Source organism: Mirounga leonina, unplaced genomic scaffold (assembly GCF_011800145.1).
Source record: "Mirounga leonina isolate KUSES-001 unplaced genomic scaffold, KU_Mleo_1.0 Mir_357, whole genome shotgun sequence".
NCBI classification, from domain to species: Eukaryota; Metazoa; Chordata; class Mammalia; order Carnivora; family Phocidae; genus Mirounga; species Mirounga leonina.
Window position 1 is genome coordinate 9,896,552 of NW_023270702.1, and position 9,517 is coordinate 9,906,068.

Genomic DNA, 9,517 nt, shown 5'->3' on the forward strand with positions numbered 1-9,517 from the left:
CTTTCTTTCTTTCTTTCTTTCTTTCTTTCTTTCTTTCTTTCTTTCTTCTTCAGCATTCAAAATCTTGTAGTAACAAGGCAGGATCTGGGGTTGGTTTCTGTAGTCCCAGTTGGACCTGCGGCCTCCAGTGCCGTCGAGCTTCCATTCCTTGGCTCGCACGTAGGGTTTGATATGGCTGTGAGTGGTTCCTGGGGCCTTGCCACAATGCCTGTATACCTCTCTGCCCTTGTGTGGACCAGAGAGCAAGATGGCGCCACAGCCCTGGGGGAATCCAGGGCCAACTGGTTAAAAGTAAGGATCTTGCTTCCAGTTTTGAGGATGCAGCCCCAGGCCCAGCTGCTCATGCATAGGACTCACACCTTCAGTCTGGGCACCTCCTGGACATGCACACCATTGGTTATACTTCTTACAACCACAGCTGTTTTGTTTTCCTGGCCAGGCAACTTCATCTTCCAGATCATCCGGGAAAGGGACAGAGGCAGCAGGTTGGTGCGACTCAGGAACAACCTCTTCAACACAACTTGGTTAAAGGTAGAGTTGGTTCATCTGGCCAGAAACCTGTATGTACGGCTTGACCAACAGTCTCAGGTAGATGTCCTGGCTCTTGGGCTCCTTGCACAGAACCTCTTGGTCCTTGTTGTGGTAGGTGTCAACTCCCATGATGGCTCTCCTGCTCAGCCAGGTCTGGAGAGAGAGAACCTACATTGTTTCATTTTTGATGGTCACAAGACACATTAGACTGTAGACTTCTTCCAGAGTAGTCCTGAATCTAAAGGTATTTGATAGCCCCAAAGCCTTGCCAAATTTATATGCCTAGAGCTCCACAATAATTGCTGAATAAATAACTGAATAGACAAATAAATTAAAGAAATAGAAACATGTATGATAAGAATTATTGTATGTATAACCACAGGGTCGTTCTTTTTTCACCAACTTACAGACATTTTGGGGAGACCTGACTTGTAATACTGTTCTATTATCCCTCTGTAGGGAATATAAGCCCAGTTCTTCAGTTTAAAGTGGAATTTAAATAAGGCAGCATATGCTATCTCGTTCCATCAAAAGCAGTAACTTACAGAAATGAATGGAACAATGAGTGGATATGCTTAGGTTGTCACACTGACGATGCCTCCTATCTCAGTGTTTGCTCTCTTGCTGAAGGTACCAGAGAATATTTTGAGGAAAGCAAAGGTTTAATCCTCCCAATTGTTGGTTTCAAAGGGCTTAAAATACCATTTCTATACTCCACTGCTAAATTACTCTGTACATCTCACTATTGAATTTTTAAGGCCCTGTTAGAACCTGTCTATTTAGCATCTGTAATCTCATCATGAAATAACGAATTCTGTGTATTTACCTCTCAATATGTAATGTACTTGTATGAGTATCACAATAAATCCTTTCAAGGCTAAAGGATTTCCTCCTTTTCTTGCCATTCAGGAATACATTACTCAACTTAGTATTTTATCCTTTTTATACTCTTCATGGGTTTAAAACCATAAGTGAAATTTATAATTAAATGTATGGAAGTATCTTTAATTTTAATCATTTTAATTACTCTTTTCCTATTCCCTTTTGCCTTTCTTGGGAATCAGTAGCAAAAGATTCATGCATTATTCTAGACCACTGGTTTTTAAAATGTTAACTATGTTCATTTTGAGGGATGAAGGTATCTATCCATACTATGAACTTTTCAGTTTTGCTCTATGAATCACAATAAGATCTGTGGTAGGAAAAATACAAACTAAGGGAATGTTTTTTGTTTTATTTTGTTTTTATAACAAAGTTTCAACCATGTAGTACTTTTGGTGTTTCTTTTTTTTTTTTTTTTTTTTTAAAGATTTTATTTATTTGACAGAGAGAGCACAAGCAGAAGGAGAGAGAGGGAGAAGCAGGCTCCCTGCTGAGCAAGGAGCCTGATGTGGGACTCGATCCCAGGACCCTGGGATCATGACCCAGGCTGAAGGCAGCTGCTTAACCGACTGAGCCACCCAGGCGTCCCAACTTTTGGTGTTTCTTATTGTAACAACTTTGTATGGTGACAGATAGTAGCTAGGTTTATTGTGATGATCACTTAGTAATGTATATAAATGTTGAACCTCTATGTTGTACACCTGAAACTAATGTAATATTATATGTCAATCGTACTTCAATAAAATTTTAAAAGGACTGAAGAAGACCCACAGGAAACCTTTCTTACTTGCCGACTATTGTTAATATGGTAACTACTGTCTCTCCTGGTCACATTGCTGCCATAAAGTTGTGCTCGAAGAAGCAGGACTTTTGATTCTCTTTCTTTCTTGTGTGAGTCAGTCATCTGAGTCTTCTAATCATTTCTGGAAGCTTTGGTCAGGCACGACGCAAGGATTGCCATTATTATCAATTTTATTAACATACTGTTTAAGTTCCAGCCAGTGCTAGATACAATTCTATCTATCCCCTTCAAACAGTAGATAGTTTTACATAATGCTCTTGTCAGAGGTAAAAACACACAGATCAAAAGAATAAAAGGGAAGTCCTGAAACAGATGTAAAAATACATACAATTTTAGAAGGTAATGAAGATAGCATCTCAAAACATTGAAAAAATATATTAACCATTCAATAAGTGAGACAACAGGCTAACTATTACTTAAAAATAAAGTTATAGCCATAATTTAAATAAAATACGAAAGGTAATATTAACTGGATTAAGATTTAAATGCATAGAATGAGCCCATAAAATACAAGAAGAAAATATACTTTCTCCATTACATTGGAGGAAGGATCTCTATGTATGACATTAGCCATAAAGGAAAAAATTAATAAATTTGCTTAAATAAAATTTATCTGTTAATTTTAGAGACACAGAAATACCATGAACTATGAATTAATCACACATATAATAAAAAAGGGTTAATATTCTTAGTTCTTAGAGTGCTTTTACAAAATTAATGAGTATCTTAGAAAAATAAGCAAAAAAATCCCAGAGAGGAATATTATAAAGAAAAATATATAAGCAGAAAATTTAAGAAGTTAAACTATATTAGTATTCAAAGAAATGCAAATAGAAGTATCATCAAGACATCATTTTATGTATTAAGTTAGGAATAGGATATTCATAAGAAAAAACCCTTAATCTCCAATTAAATTTTTGCACCTGTTAGGTAGGGATCAAGGTTTTCTTTTTTTCTTATGAATATCCTATTGCTTCACTGTGACTTATTGAAAAAAAATCCTTTCTCTTTGAATGGTGTTGATGCCTTTGCCATAAGTCAAGTGAATACATACATGCTAGTCTACAGTTTGGTTCCTTGTTCTGTTATCTTGGTCTGTTTATCTACCTTTACACCAATATCACACTCCCATAGTTACTATGGTTCTATCATAATTATTTAAATTTTATACTTTGTTTTAAAGATTGTCTTGTCTATTGTAAGTCCTCAGTACTTCCAAATAGATTTTAAAATCAACTTATCTATTTAAAATTCCTGCTGTGATTTTGATTTCCATTTTATTGACCCTAAATCAATAAATCTAGATCAATTATGGAAAATCAGTACACTAACAATATTGGATCTTCTAATCTGTTAAAATATTCTAATTAGACATTTATTTAAATCATCTTTAATTTCACCAATTTTTTTTTAGTTTTTAGTGTGAAGTCTTCCATATTCTTCTTTAGATTTATTCTAGTTATTTGATATTTTTTTGACTTCTGTAATTGGTATTGTCTTTTAGATTTCAATTTGAAATTGAAATTTTTTATTTTGTGTACAGAAATTCTATTGATTTTTTTCTATATTGACCTGAAAACTAGAGATCTTGCTAAGAGCCGTATTACTTTAATACGTTTATAAATTTTTCAAATATTCTTGCTATATAAACATATCATTTTCATATCACCTAAAAAATGGACAGTCAGGCCACAACTGGAAAAAGATACATAATATATAGAGAGAAGGAGTCAGATATGCATATATCTGACAAAAGCCTTGTATTTACATTGTATAAATAACTTTTACAAGTCAATAAGAAAAAGCAATCTAAAGTGGGCCAAGATTGAATAAGTAATTTATAAAAGGATTACAAAATGCCTAAAAAACATATTTTTAAAGTGTTTATACCATTACTTATCAGAGAAATGTAAATTAAAACCACGGTGAGATATGTACCAATCAAAACAGCTAAAGTTAAAAAGACTGATGATATCAATTGTCCATGAAGATGTGGAACAGCTAAAATTCTCGAATCTTGCTGAAGAGAGTACAAATTGTTTTATGCATTTTGGAAAACTGTTACTATCTACCAAAGCCAAATTTAGGTCCACCCTCATGAAAAAGCAATTCCACTCATAGATGAATTTTTTTTTTAAATGAGGGCATAGGTCCACCAAATGAGATATACATGGCTGCTGACAACAGCTTTATTCTTAATATCCCAATCTGGGAACAATCTGAATGTCCAAACTTATGAAACTATATGAACACATTGAGGTATGTTTATAGAGTAGAATAATGTATTACAAGAAAAAAGAAGACACTACTGTTATACAGCCGGATGGATCCCAAAAACATGTGTTGAGCAAAAGATGGCATACACAAAATACATATTGTGTGATTTCATTTATTTTAAGTCCAAGAAGATGCAAACAAAACAAAATGACTTTTATAGTTATAGAAGTCAAAATAGAATTTAACTCCGTGTTGGAAACATATTAACTGGAAAGAGGTAAGAGGAATCCTGGTATGTTGGAGGTTTTCTGTGTATTAATTGGGGTTGTGGTTACACAGATGTATTCATATGTAAAAATCCACAAACTGTACAGTTAGGATCTTGCAATTTACATTGCATAGATTGCACCTCAATTTAGAAAATTGAAAATATGGAAATGGGAATCTTATATAATGCTGGTAGAAATGGAGGAGTTATAATCTCTCTGAGAGCAATTTCAAAGATGATACAAAGTTTTTTTTTTTTTTTTAAAGATTTTATTTATTTATTTGAGAGACAGAGAATGAGAGAGAACACATGAGAGGGGATAGGGTCAGAAGGCAAAGCAGACTCCCTGCTGAGCAGGGAGCCCGATGCGGGACTCGATCCAGGGACTCCAGGATCATGACCTGAGCCGAAGGCAGTCGCTTAACCAACTGAGCCACCCAGGTGCCCAAGATGATACAAAGTTTTATTTTTTTAATGCCTGTACTCTCTGACCCAGGAAGTCCTGTTTCTAGTAACTGCTTCTAAGGAAAGAATCTGACCAATGGTAAAAATGCATATATAAGGTGACTCAAAATCCCTAAACTGCAAGCTCCCTGCCAACTTAACACAAGAGGCTCATGTCCCTACCTATAAAATGAAGGGCCACCTACAGCATTTTCTATGATACGGATGAAAGCAAGATAGGAAAACTCGAAACATCTAAGGTTTGAGGACTAGACTGGATAATTAAAATGTTCTAGCCACAAAATGGACTACTAGGCAGGCATGTAAGATTACCATAGAGATAAAATTCAGAAAACTAATATTTTTTGGAAGAGCATATTAAGTGTCATGCAATTCTACTATGTGTTTAGTATGGATTATTCCAACTGATGGGTAGGGATGATTAAATTTTTTTTTTTTTACAAATGCAAAAATAGAGGCTTAGTAACTTCCTCAGAGATACACAGCTAGTGTCAGAGTTAACAGTTGAACCCACGTGTGTGTGTCAAATAAATGTTATAAAGCCCCTGTGATTGGCAGTTGATCACCAGATCCTTTGCTCTCCTATTCAGATATCTAGCTGTGCAGGTTCACCCTAGTCTTCTCATTAATCTTGCAAGAAAATTTATCCATATTTTATATATTTTATATATTGCAAGTTTTACACCCCATTTATATGACAGAGTTTTACTGTATATACATCACATACAAATAAATCTATTTGGTAAAGCAGATGCCAAGCTGCTGACTCTGCTTCTTTCTTAGTGTTGAGATTATGGATGATTTCAAAATATATATATGTTTTGTTGATCTGAATTTTCTATCTTATCTAAATGGATGTACGAAATTGATGCAATTAGCAAAAATGAGGGCAAAAAGCCTTACAGGAGAGGTGATTATTGTGTTCTAATAAAAGAGGAGCCTGTTTTTCAACGGATGCCCTAACCTCACCTAACTGAATGACATCTGGCTTTACACTTAACAGTAAACACTAAAGTTTATTAAGAGTGGAATTTGTGCCAAGTGCCTAATAAATGTCTCTTATGAATGTATTAGTCCAGTTATCTGCAAAACATCTACATGAAGTAAGTTCTATTATCCCTAGTTTGTATATGAGAAAAGTGAAGCGCAAAGAGGTTAAATAAATTGCCCCAAACTACACAGTATGATTCCAGCTCAAACTATCTAACTCCAGGGACTCACCCTAAACCCCTAAATTGTATGTGCCCTCCCGACTTAATACGAGGGACTCATCTCCTCAACTGTAAAATGCAGGCCCACCTATACATCTTATTACACTGTGATCTTTAATACAAGGTTTGCCAAAAATCTACGTTTTGTATAATCAATCGATACATTTATTCAGTGTCTACTACGTGCCAAACTCAGTAGTATCTTTTTTTTCTTTCTTTCTCTCGATTCCAATTTCATAAACCATTTAAACTGAATGACACATTTGCCTTGGACACAGGATTGAGGGCCTATGAATCTGTGCATACGCAGGGCTTGAGCCCAAACAAAGCATTTTGATCATTTAACAAATTCTAACTTGAAAAGAGGGGCTGACGGTTATTTTTGAACGTCTGCTAACACATATTCTAATTTTTAAGTCAGTGGTTTACTATAATTTCTTGAGCTGCTTGATTCAGAATAGGAGTCAAGCATAAAATCACACAAAGCTTTTGTTTTGCAAAGCTCTTTCACAAATCACCCTGGTTTCATGCCCTAATTAACCAGTGTTCGTGGGGGAATGAGAGGTTATTTGCTTTTCAGTTTCTGCAGATATACTAATAGCATAGCAGGAGAATTCTGAAATAACATGGATTATTTTCCATATTTGAAGCAGTTTCCCATGGCTTCTTACATAATTATCTAGAAAATGTGAACCCTTGTTTCTATTGGAATTTTATCTCGTGCTGACAGGAACTCCCAAGATTAGAAAAATCTACCCATTACTAGGTCTTTTGAGCATACTATTATTCCAATATGTTAAATTGAACATATCATTATATTTAGAAACCCTGCCATAGTCTCCGACCCTTATAACCACAGAAAAATGTAAGCATTTGTTTTTCTCAATTAAATCATTTTTCAGAACATGTAATAAAGCATTTCTCATTGACTGAAATAAAAATAGTGTACAATTTTCCAATTTAGTAGAATAGGTTAACAAGATATTGGGATCCAGTAAGGTTTAGCTGACGATCAAGTCTAAAGAGAAACATTACTTGATTTTTTTCTATGTTATCATTAACCCCGTAAAATTGGCTTATTGAGCAGAATCTTAAATCAAAATTTTACAACGTCCCTCCCAGCACATTGCACACTGGGGCCTTACGCTCAAAGGATATTTTCATACTTTCATTCATTATCCAGAACTTAAAAGAAGAAGAAGGAGGAGGAGGAGGAGGAGGAGGAGAAGGAGGAGGAGGGATTGTAGGCTGTGGGGATTGTGACCATATTAGGATTGAGGCTGTTGTTTTCTCTACTAGAAGGCAATTTGGGTTGCAACAAGTTCCATGGGTCAAAATAATGCTATGGCTATGAAATTGCCTTAGAACAGAAAATCTAAGCCAGACATGATAAAGTAAATATGATCCATAGATTTTCATATTTTAGGATTCTGGTTTTCGCTTCTAGTTTTTGAGAACAAGTCTGGTTATAAAGGTAAAATTATTTGCGTAATTACAGATCAAACCAGTTCCTACCTCGTCAGGCTAAAGGTCACGTCTAGCATAAGCAAGTAGCCCGGATGCCGCTCTGCTGTTAATACTTGTTCACACTGGGGCTGCCGCCCTATTCCCAGGGCTGATTGCCCTCTGTCCTGTGGCTTCAGGATACAATGTAAATTGTGTCTTGTCCCTGGGTAATCGAGATCAGTGTTGTCTTGTCTGTCCACTCCCTGCCGATGCCCTCTCTGTGCTGGGATAATGGTTTTGGTGGGCAATCAAGGAGGCTGCCTTCTTGACTCATCTCTCATAATAGATTGTCCTCCTCAGGCAAAATTGAATAACCCCCGACATGGCCTGGAGGCAAGCAATGAGAATTCAATAAGTCTGCAGGGTCAGTGTCCTGTCATTTTTGGCAAGCAAGTAATTATTCTGCACTAACATTCGGTAATAGGAGGAGGAAACTGCCGTGGACACCTTTATCCTGATGCCCAGAAAAGTCACCTTAATAGGATTTTGCTTCTAATCAGCAATAATTCCTTCTCCTCTTCTGATGTGATTTGGTCCACTTTTTCACGTGAGTTGCATGTGTGGATTTTCTAGACGGTCTTTCCGTTCCCCCCACAAACCTGCAGTGTCTGTGGGAAAGTTTAACAACTTCACTGCCTGTTGTTTAATATTCTCCACTTTTATGGATTGCAGTTGTGCTGTCTATTTGCTTTTACTGATTTGTGAAAGATTTATTATAAACCAAATACAGCTGTTCTCCTCTTTCATAAAGTCAAACTATTTTGGCAAACCTGTTTTCCACTATGAAAATACATTGAAAATTATTTCCCTTACCATCTTTCCTACCATAAGCATTCAGTTATGCTTAGTAGCTCAGGGTAGGTGCCAAAGCGGTTGTGGATTCACTTAAGGGAAAAAGAATGCATCTGCTTCAAAAATAAACAGGCAGAAGAGAAGAAATGACTTTTTTTTTTTTTCCTTGGGCCTTCTGGTGGGATTCAATGTTATTATGTACAGATCCCAAGAGGACAGAATTTTAATATCCCCAAAAAAGGGCATCTGTAAATTCAAGCCACTTGAGTATTCCGCCTTCGCATTTACATTTACGAATCGTACACATTTTATTTAACTATGTAACCTTTACCTAAAACTAATATTATGATTAACCTTTTAATATTCTTAAGATATTGCTGCCATGTACCATCACTCCATTCCCCACATATACACGTAAAGAAATATTCTTATGTATATATTTAAAGAGAACATATTCACTCCAATTAGTCAGCTCCCACTGTGCAGATTTAGATCTCTGACTTATGACATTTATTTAAGGAAATGACGAATTACTGGTTTTGAAGAAGGCAAATTTTAGCACCGTTTTAGTTAGTACTATTGCCACTTTTTTTAGAAAGCTATCTTTTTAAATGGAAAAAAAAAAAACCCAAACAATTAGAAAGCAAAAGTGATTTCTAAACCCAATCTAGGTTGCTTTTCTCTCCATTTCTCTCTGAGCAGAAACTATTGCTTTATTCATTGAAAGGAACCTTTATCTTCTCTCTCCTGAGATCAGTGCACAGCCAGTAATGAAGAGGCTCGTACAAGAGCAGAATAAGCACTTTCCATGACTGATTGACGATTGATTATTGCCAGGATGTT

The 9,517-nt window shown here is 35.7% G+C and overlaps 1 pseudogene; it reads right to left on the reverse strand.

Annotated features, from left to right (window-relative positions):
• LOC118026999 overlaps positions 1-660 on the reverse strand; it is an 11,701-nt pseudogene extending 11,041 nt beyond the window's left edge.
• Between the last annotated feature and the right edge of the window lie 8,857 nt (positions 661-9,517).